This window comes from Cricetulus griseus, unplaced genomic scaffold, assembly GCF_003668045.3.
Source record: "Cricetulus griseus strain 17A/GY unplaced genomic scaffold, alternate assembly CriGri-PICRH-1.0 unplaced_scaffold_5, whole genome shotgun sequence".
In the NCBI taxonomy this organism is placed as follows: domain Eukaryota; kingdom Metazoa; phylum Chordata; class Mammalia; order Rodentia; family Cricetidae; genus Cricetulus; species Cricetulus griseus.
The window spans coordinates 977502-985961 of NW_023277252.1; the positions used below are offsets into that span (position 1 = coordinate 977502).

Below are 8460 nucleotides of genomic sequence, written 5' to 3' on the forward strand. Positions count from 1 at the left end.
ATCATTTTAACTGATCCCAAGATTCTCATGCACCTGCAGCAACCCCTCACAGAATGTCCCAGCCCTGTTTTACTCTCTGCCCCTCCCCCACTGTAGAATGCTCAATGCCACATTCGGAGCTGTTTACTTTCAAACTTTTCAAAGCTGTTGCTGGGTCTCTTGTGCCTCTGGCACATATTTGTGACTCTTGGCATGATTCCTCTGAGATTGATCACCATGAGTCCTAGCAGACAGGCATGGTTACAGTCCAAGCCTTTAGGAATAACTTCAGAAGGCAAGCCTGGAGTATCAGTGTGTAGCACCTGAGTCCCTGCCACTGGCAGTTTAAATCTTTTACTAGCAATGACTGAATGGACCAAGGGAGTGGGTACAAAACAGCTCTGGACTTCTGCAAGGACATCTCACCTTGGAAGCTGACAAAGCTTATGGCAGGATGAACAGAGCCCATGGTGGAACTAAGTTGACACAAGGAAACACACTTGAGCAGAAGATACAATGACCTAGACTGGCTATTCCTGTGTGGCAGGCAGGTCTACTAAGCACAGTTTACAGATGTGGTGGAGTGATTCACTGTGGTGTCTCAGGGAATATTTGTGGGCAACAATTGAGCTATGGGTCATATCTCCAAGCTTCTAGAACTTGTGCTATGATATTATGGATCTCAGAAATTTAACTGGGCCACCCTAGAACTTAGAAGGACAGTGCAGAGAAATGGCCAGGCAGGAAACAGCCCATTGGGGTCATCTCTGTGGGGATGGAGGTTACGCTAAAAACTGGCAGCCCAGAGTCGCTCATGCCTTCCCATGGAGGAAGGCTTCTCCATCACCATGTATTTGATGTCTTCAGAAGCAGAGCAGTTAGGAAATGTTGACTAACAAAGAAATGGGTGATTGCTCTCAACTTTTAGACCTACTTGTTTTGGTAAAGCTTGAGGGGAACCTTGGTAGATTCCATAGCAGTTGAGGGTGATAGAGGCAGAGGGACAAACACACTAGGCAGACAGACCCTAGTGAGAAGTTTCATCAGAAAATGGGGTGTGAGAAAACAGGTAAAGAGACACAGACACAGAGACGCAGACAGGACATAAGACAAGAGGAAGGCAGGAAAAGTCCTATCTGCCCCAAGGGAATGATGTGAAAGACAGAGAGAGAGAGAGAGAGAGAGAGAGAGAGAGAGAGAGAGAGTGGTGAGAGAGGGAGAGAGAGATCAGGAATCAGAGAGCAGAAAGACAGCATTAAAGAGAGGGCCGGAAAGAGATCGTAAGCGGGCAGAGGTCTTTCTTTTAAAGGGGTTTTTGCACCTGGGCCGACCAGGCCTGAGGTCATTCTGCTGGTGACAGGGACAGGCCAGCATAAATGCCTGAATCATTACACAACTTTTTAAAATATCAGTTTAGAGGTGCTGTCTCAGGAGTATGTGTGCAGTTCTCTTAGCCCATCATGTAACTGACAGGAAGCCTCTCTTCCCCAATGCTACTTTCACTCAGGGAAGGGACCTGGAGTGCTGTTGGTTTGGTTGGGTTCTGAAGTGGTTGGATCCTTTTACTGAGGATTTAGAGAGTAGAAGTTGTCTTGGATCATGTTCTGTGTTACTGTTAAGCAGAGCTAGGACATGTGTCCTGGCCATCATGTGCAAGAGTTTGGACGTGGCTCTCTTTGAGGGTGGCCCTCCTGTGTTCCTACTTAACAGAAATAATTTCCAACAACGTCTTCCCACTTGTCACCTGGCTCATGACTATACCCAACCCCAAACGCATTCATTTATATGGACTATACCCAAACACCAAAATATTCTTTATATTGGTGGGAACTCACAAGTGAGGGACCACATGTGGTTTTCATTTCATGGCCATCTTTGATAATACTAGTGACTGTGATAATACACAGAAACCCCGTGGCAGCCCCTTCACTCACCACTGCTGGGCTTGCAAGGACAAGGTAGCAGGGAACTGCATAGGTATCTTACATGCAAGTGCTGTGAAACATCCGCCAATGACAGTGTGGATCGATGTGGATCAAGGCAGTGTGGAACTTCCAGAATCTATACCATTGCTGTTCTCTGTGGGAGGCATTAGGTGAGGGACACGAGCAGCATAGGTAGGAAATGCTAAGGGGTTGCCTCCAGGATTCCGGAGTTCTGGCTTGGAGGGTAGCACAGAGGTGGTTTTGGTTTGCAGTGCTGGACTAGAAAGGGAGGAGGGTTTGAGAGTGTGGAAGGAACACTCAGATGGGATTGAGGTTAAAATATTTGAAACCTGCCACCTTTACAGAGGCCCTTTGGGAAACTGGCCCTCATTGATGGTTCCTTGCCTCCCACGAGCATCATTACTGGCATAATGGTCCAGACAGAGTCACACTGATCCATCTCTAGGGAGAGAGCTAGTACGCTGATGAGTTTTCTGCCAGGGATTCCCAAAAGAGTCTCTCAGGGGTGCGAAAGCCGAGGGCTCCTCTCCACAGCAGCAATCAGGGAATGTTGGAGAATGGAGAGGAAGATGTCTGCTGGAACAATGCTCAGTCAGATGAACCGAGCAGGGAATTCCCTAGGGGACATCTGCAAACAGTACAATCTCCTCTTCCCCATGACCCTCCCCAAATTACCATTGACTACCAGGACTAGAGAGCTGCCCTCCTGTTTGTATTTATCTTTCCAGCATCTTCATTGGGACAGAACATGACTGTCCACCTCGATGCCTCCATGTCTACATTTGATACCCTGCCTTTCTCCCATCTGCCCCCCAGCCAACACTCCGATTATTCTGGGAGCCCCCAGCAAACCTCCTGAATGGAGGCATCTCTCCCTGAAATCCCCTAGTGTTATCTGCCTTGCCTGGGACGTCTTTGGTGGCAGAAGATGGTAGTACGACTCTGGATACAGCTGTACCTCTGAACATTGTGCAAGTGGGGACACTAAGCAGGCCTGTACAGCCCATGCCCAATGCAAACATTGTCCTCACAGAGGAGTCCCTCAATTGTAATGTCCCTGTGACCCAAGGTGTGGTTATAGGGGGCCCTGCTTCACACTTCATGACAACACCTGAGAAAAATTCCTTCATAAATGCTCAAATTGCTTCGGCCTTCCAGCCCCAAGAAGAATTGTGGGAACTGGGCTCTCACGCTCCCACAACACAGCCAGTTGTCCAGTTGGTTCCTGTCCGGTCCCCAGTGAACTCAGCACGACCTTCAAAAGGATCAGTTGGAGAGAGTGGAACAGTCAATGTTCAAAACAGCTTCCCAGAAAACTGCTTGTCCAAACAAGACAGTGTCTATGGGAATATCCAGTGCTGGCAGCATATCAAGACTCTGGTCCAGCGGCACCTGTCCAGGACTCCAGATGTGTCAGCTTTCTCCTGCTTCCTCATGTGAGTGTCACCTGTGCCTGGAATGTCCTACTGGGCTCCAACATTTTGAGTGTGTGGTGGACATGGAAGGTGCTGAAGGTGACAGAACCACTCCAGAGAATCACAATCTGAGAAATAGAGGTGTCACATGGGGGATCCTGGAGTCCCAGAAATCTAGGGTTTGGATTTAGGCCTTTCATTCCATTTGGTAGTTTTTTTTGCCTTAGCATTTTATCTTCTAGCACTGACCTTAGTGTTTAGGGCCCACAGCATGTCACAACCAGGATGGGGAATAGTGCTGGACTCCAGAAAGACCTGTACATTTGTCCCTCACCCCACCGTCTAAGGAATTTCCCTTAAGCCACAAAGGCTCCAAACCTTCCCTGGGGAAAATTTTGGTATCTTTGCTCCATGTTTATCTCCAGCAGGGATTTGCACCAATGCCTCAGTCATCGACCCTAGGTTCCAGATCATTCTGTGCATTTTGCCAGTCAGCTCAGGTACATCACCAGGTAGACTAGAAGACTGAATCCACAAGCACTGTTATCTCACAGTTCTGGACACTGGAGACCCAGGCAAGACCTTGAAGAGCCAGTTCTGATTCAGTCTCCATGGCTGTCTCACAGTACTAAAAGAAAACTTGGGGAGGCCTCTTCTCAATTCGAAGAAGAGCACTCTCCCAACCTGAGAGCCCACATCATGACCTAAGGTTGGTTACAAACCAAGGCCCCATTTCTATTGAATTTCACTTTGATTTTGTCACCCCCACTTCCATGTTGGGAAATAAGCTCCATGCATTCTTCCACACACAGTGATAGAAGGAGACTCACATGGCAGGCTGGCAAATAGACATAAATCTTTGTGTTTATGTCTGCTGCATGGTTAGGAGTTCCTAGAAGCTGACTTTATTCTGACTCAAGGTTATAGATGCATCTTGGGGAGGGACTGCTGGGTCAAGATTATTGGGTTGAGTGGTTCTAATGAATTACAGTTCAGTGCTTCGGTCACTGGCCCAGAGGAAGCCCACCATGAATGTGGAGGAGGGCCTGTGGAGGGGTCTGCAGGAATGGCAGTGTATAAGCAACTATGGCCGGATGATCTTCTTTGAGATGGCTGAAAAGTGAGTCAAGGGAATATTGAAGCAGGGTGTGTGGAGAAATGTTTAACATGGTTGGGGCTGTTGAGTCAGCATTCTGGAGGAGGGCATATGTTGTGGGTACTCCTCAGTTGGAGCTTGGTCTGGAGAGTTTGACACCCACACACTGCCAGGAGGATTACCCAATACTTGGGACCCTGGTGGTAATCCATGAGGTCCACTATTCTGTTCTCACTTCCTGGAGTGCTGAGCTATCTGCCCCATGGTCTCAGCATTTCTGACCTTATTGGCCATGAATCTATCCCATGCTTTTCTTTAGAAGGTCAGAGTTGAAAAACTGACCCATTCCAACCCTGTCGGGTCTCCTCCAGCACAATGGATTGTACATTGCAAACATGCTCCACAAGTCTTAAGTCAACTGCCTGGCACTGAGCCACTGCTTTTTGACAGTAGAGACTACTGTATCCCAATATGGTGGCCTCAGTCGTATCCTCATGTACCTGGAGTGGTTGTGAACAGAAGCATGCAGAAAGTAAGGAAGCCTCTTACACATCTGAGGACATGAATTTCATGAAATCAGGTCTTCATGTCTTTGCTCAGTGTGATACTGTCATGCATAAAAGCCAACAAACAGATCTCAGAGGGAAGCAACCACACCTCTCAGTTTCCCTTCTACATTCTCCTGGCATCTCCTTGCCCTTGTCTCCCAGGTCATTCCAGCTCTCCCACCCTCTGCTTCAGCATCTCTGGATCTGGTTCAAGATCCCTGATGTACTTCATCAGTCATATCTGTGGCCATCTAGGCTTCTGTGTGGCTCTAGGCAAGGTCAAGATAGGCCTTAAGTAAGAGTCACATGAAAGCTCTTCTTGGGCCATCTCAAACTTTTTTGATTCCCACAAATACCAATGGATATAGTGTGCCCCCAGAGATGTGGTTATGTTCCAAGATCAGCAACTTCATGGGATTGTACCAGATCATCCCAAGACCCTGCACACATGATCACCATTAGTAATCTCTTGGTTGGATCCTGCCCTCCTTCATCCTTAGGTTTACAGAATTTGAGAGTGCAGAAGAGAATGAGAATTCAAGACTGGAGATGGAGAATTCAAGGCTGGAGATGATGAGAAGTATCAAGAGCCAAGTTCTTACAATCACAAGGCAAGATCCTCAAAGGCCCCCAGCTCCTGAGGTGTTTGAGGAACCAGGTAGGGATCACATAACTTTAGGTCTCTATGCAGAGGTGAAATCAGTCAAAATGTGTTTTTGCCCTGAAAATAGGCTTCTTCCTTCAGGTTAGGGCATTTTCTATGTAGCCTGGGGGACATTGCAGCCCTTAGTCTTGAACTCTGTATTCATTGAGCGGACTACCATCATTGATTATCTCTGTCCTAACTCTCTAAGGACACAAACACCTTACAATCAGGACCTGGCCAATGAGTTTGGAGCATACCGGAAATATTGGTGGCTCCAAATACTCTCCCACATGACTATCCTAGACATATCAACCCTTTGCAATGTCCCCTCTCACAGATCTTTAGGTTTGGCTTACCCTAGGACATTGTGGTTCCTCTGAACTATGTTCTACATGGCATGATTCGTGTGGAACTAAACCATATCTATTTATCATCATGTTCTCCTATCTCCTAGCCTGCAACTCCATGAAGACTGATTCCAAGTCTGGCCCTGCCTGCTTCCAAGTACTCAGTCACAGGCAATTACAAAAGACTGAGGCACCCATGGAAATTCCACCTGAAGCCATGCAGGAGTACATGGATATTATGGACTGGCTAGAGAGGCTTCCACAGTTATACACAGGAGAGCCCACAGAAAAAGTGCAAGAGGAGAACAGTGAGCCAGAGCATGAAGAAGATGAATTCTACTCAGATGCAGGAGTCCTGAGATACATTGATGAGCTGTGCTCCCATAAACACTTCCTTGACCAAGTGAGCTGCACCTGGAGCCATGGTGTGGGCCAGATTCTGAGTTTGTCATCCCAGTCCTTGTAACTGAGCCTGAGCCTGCTTCCCTCCATTCAGGGCTCAACATATATATATATATATATATATATATATATATATATATATGTTGCTGCCAAGTCATGATGATAAGTATATATATCGTGTGTGTGTGTGTGTGTGTGTGTGTGTGTGTGTGTGTGTGTGTGTGCGCGCGCGCGCGCATGCGTTGGTTGTCATCATGACTTGGCAGCAACATAGAACTCCCTGTACTCTGAAGTGCTCAATTCTTCTCTTTCTATTTATAGGTGGAGGACATAATAAACCCCCAATTTATGGCAGAAACCCTATCTTCCAAGCCAGAGATGGACATCTTGTCTCTAATGAAGGAGCTGGAGTATGAGGAAGAATTCAGTGTTGAGCAGGTAGCTAGGGAAGGGTAAACACCACGGACAACAAAAACAGAAGTGATGTGTAGGCAAGAGGCAAGCAGACACCAGGCAGACAGGATACAGGGAGGCATTAGGCAAACTGGGTGGGGCAAGGAGGACCCCAATTAGAGTTGGGTGCTGAAGGACACCATGTGGACAGGAAAAGGAGAGGATCTTGCTCATAACAACCATGTGGCCTATAGGAAGTCAAAGAATCCTGCCTGGGGCTTCACCCAGAGTGGGATGAAGGTATGGACATGAGGAGGGGGTGAATTGCATATCAGCAAGTAACCAAGCAAGTCATCCAGCAGACCCTCGGTCTCTGACACTAAGAGACAATTGACTATCCCCTTGGCTACCTCTACCCAAATATTTTGCCCCCTGAGCCTTCCAGCCTGGGATGAATCTTATATGCCCCATTCCTCCTGCAGCTGGTGGAAGAGCATTACCTGGCTTTGAAGAATAAAGGCTGTAAGAGGGCACCTCTGAACCCTGGTGCCCCTCAGATACTTTCCAATACTTCTGTACCAACTGTCTGCCAAGGTGCAAAGAGAGAAGGCTATGGTCCCCAAAGAGGGACCATTGCACAGAAACATTCCTCACCGGTGCCTTCTTTAGATCATCAGTGTCCTAGAGCTACCAATGCATAAATAGGGGGGCCTAGGCCTACTGTCTTCCAAAATAGTCAGTGTTTACCCTCACAGGGAGACATTGGGTCCACTGTTATTCCCTATGGCAGAGGACCCCATCCCCAAATCCCAGGGTCCAGATGTTCATTGAGCCTCAGAGGAGTTTCTGCTATGTAGGAGTTCCAGGAGGCACTGGGCAGAACCATTGAGGACAAAGAGGAGCTGCCCTGCTTGTCCTTCCTCCTGTGTTCCCACTACAGTCTGGTGCCATGGAAACTGTCTGGCTATTTGTGCCCCTATACAGGTCTCTCTGACTCTGCTAGTATCCCCAAACCCTTATCTCCAAAGATGAGGGACCTCTGTCCTGATCCACCTTCAAATGACAAGTCTAAGAAGCCAGCTCTTATTGGAGGCTTGAATCCTATGGCTACGAGGTCCAACTCAGGGCTTGGTCATGGGATATTTGAAGGGCCACTCTCAGCCCTGGGGCTCACTCACTCTTTGCAGGAACAGAAGAAGTTTGAATCACTAAGAACCCGGAAGAGGAAGAGGAAGAAGTGACACTGTGCCACCTGTGGGATATCCCCTCAAAGCAGGCAGAGTTTCACTCTGCCTCCACCCCGCACCCCTATACCAAAAATGAAAAAGAAAACATACTGAGCTCCTGCTCACTCAGGGCTGATCCAGCTCTTGCTATGTAGTAGAAGGCTCGAGGCACTGGGCAATAAAGCCAGTGATGAGGGGTGTTGCAAGGAGTCGGAGGGCATTATCACTTTAGATATTTGTAAGATACAGTGAATAAATGTAGTTTTGTTAAAAATGTTGTAAGGGATATGTCTTAAGGTTTGTATTGCTGTGAATAGATACCATGACCACAGCAACTCTTGTAAAGGAAAATAATTATTCGGCTTGCCTACAGTTCAAAGGTTCATACCATTATCATCATGGCAGAATGCAGGCAGACATGGTGTTTGAGAAGGAACTGAGAGTTTGATATCTTGATCTGCA

The 8460-nt window shown here is 47.5% G+C and overlaps 1 pseudogene; it reads left to right on the top strand.

The window, feature by feature from the left end:
• Positions 1-216: 216 nt before the first annotated feature.
• LOC100757170 lies at positions 217-8013 on the top strand (annotated as a pseudogene).
• Positions 8014-8460: the final 447 nt, after the last annotated feature.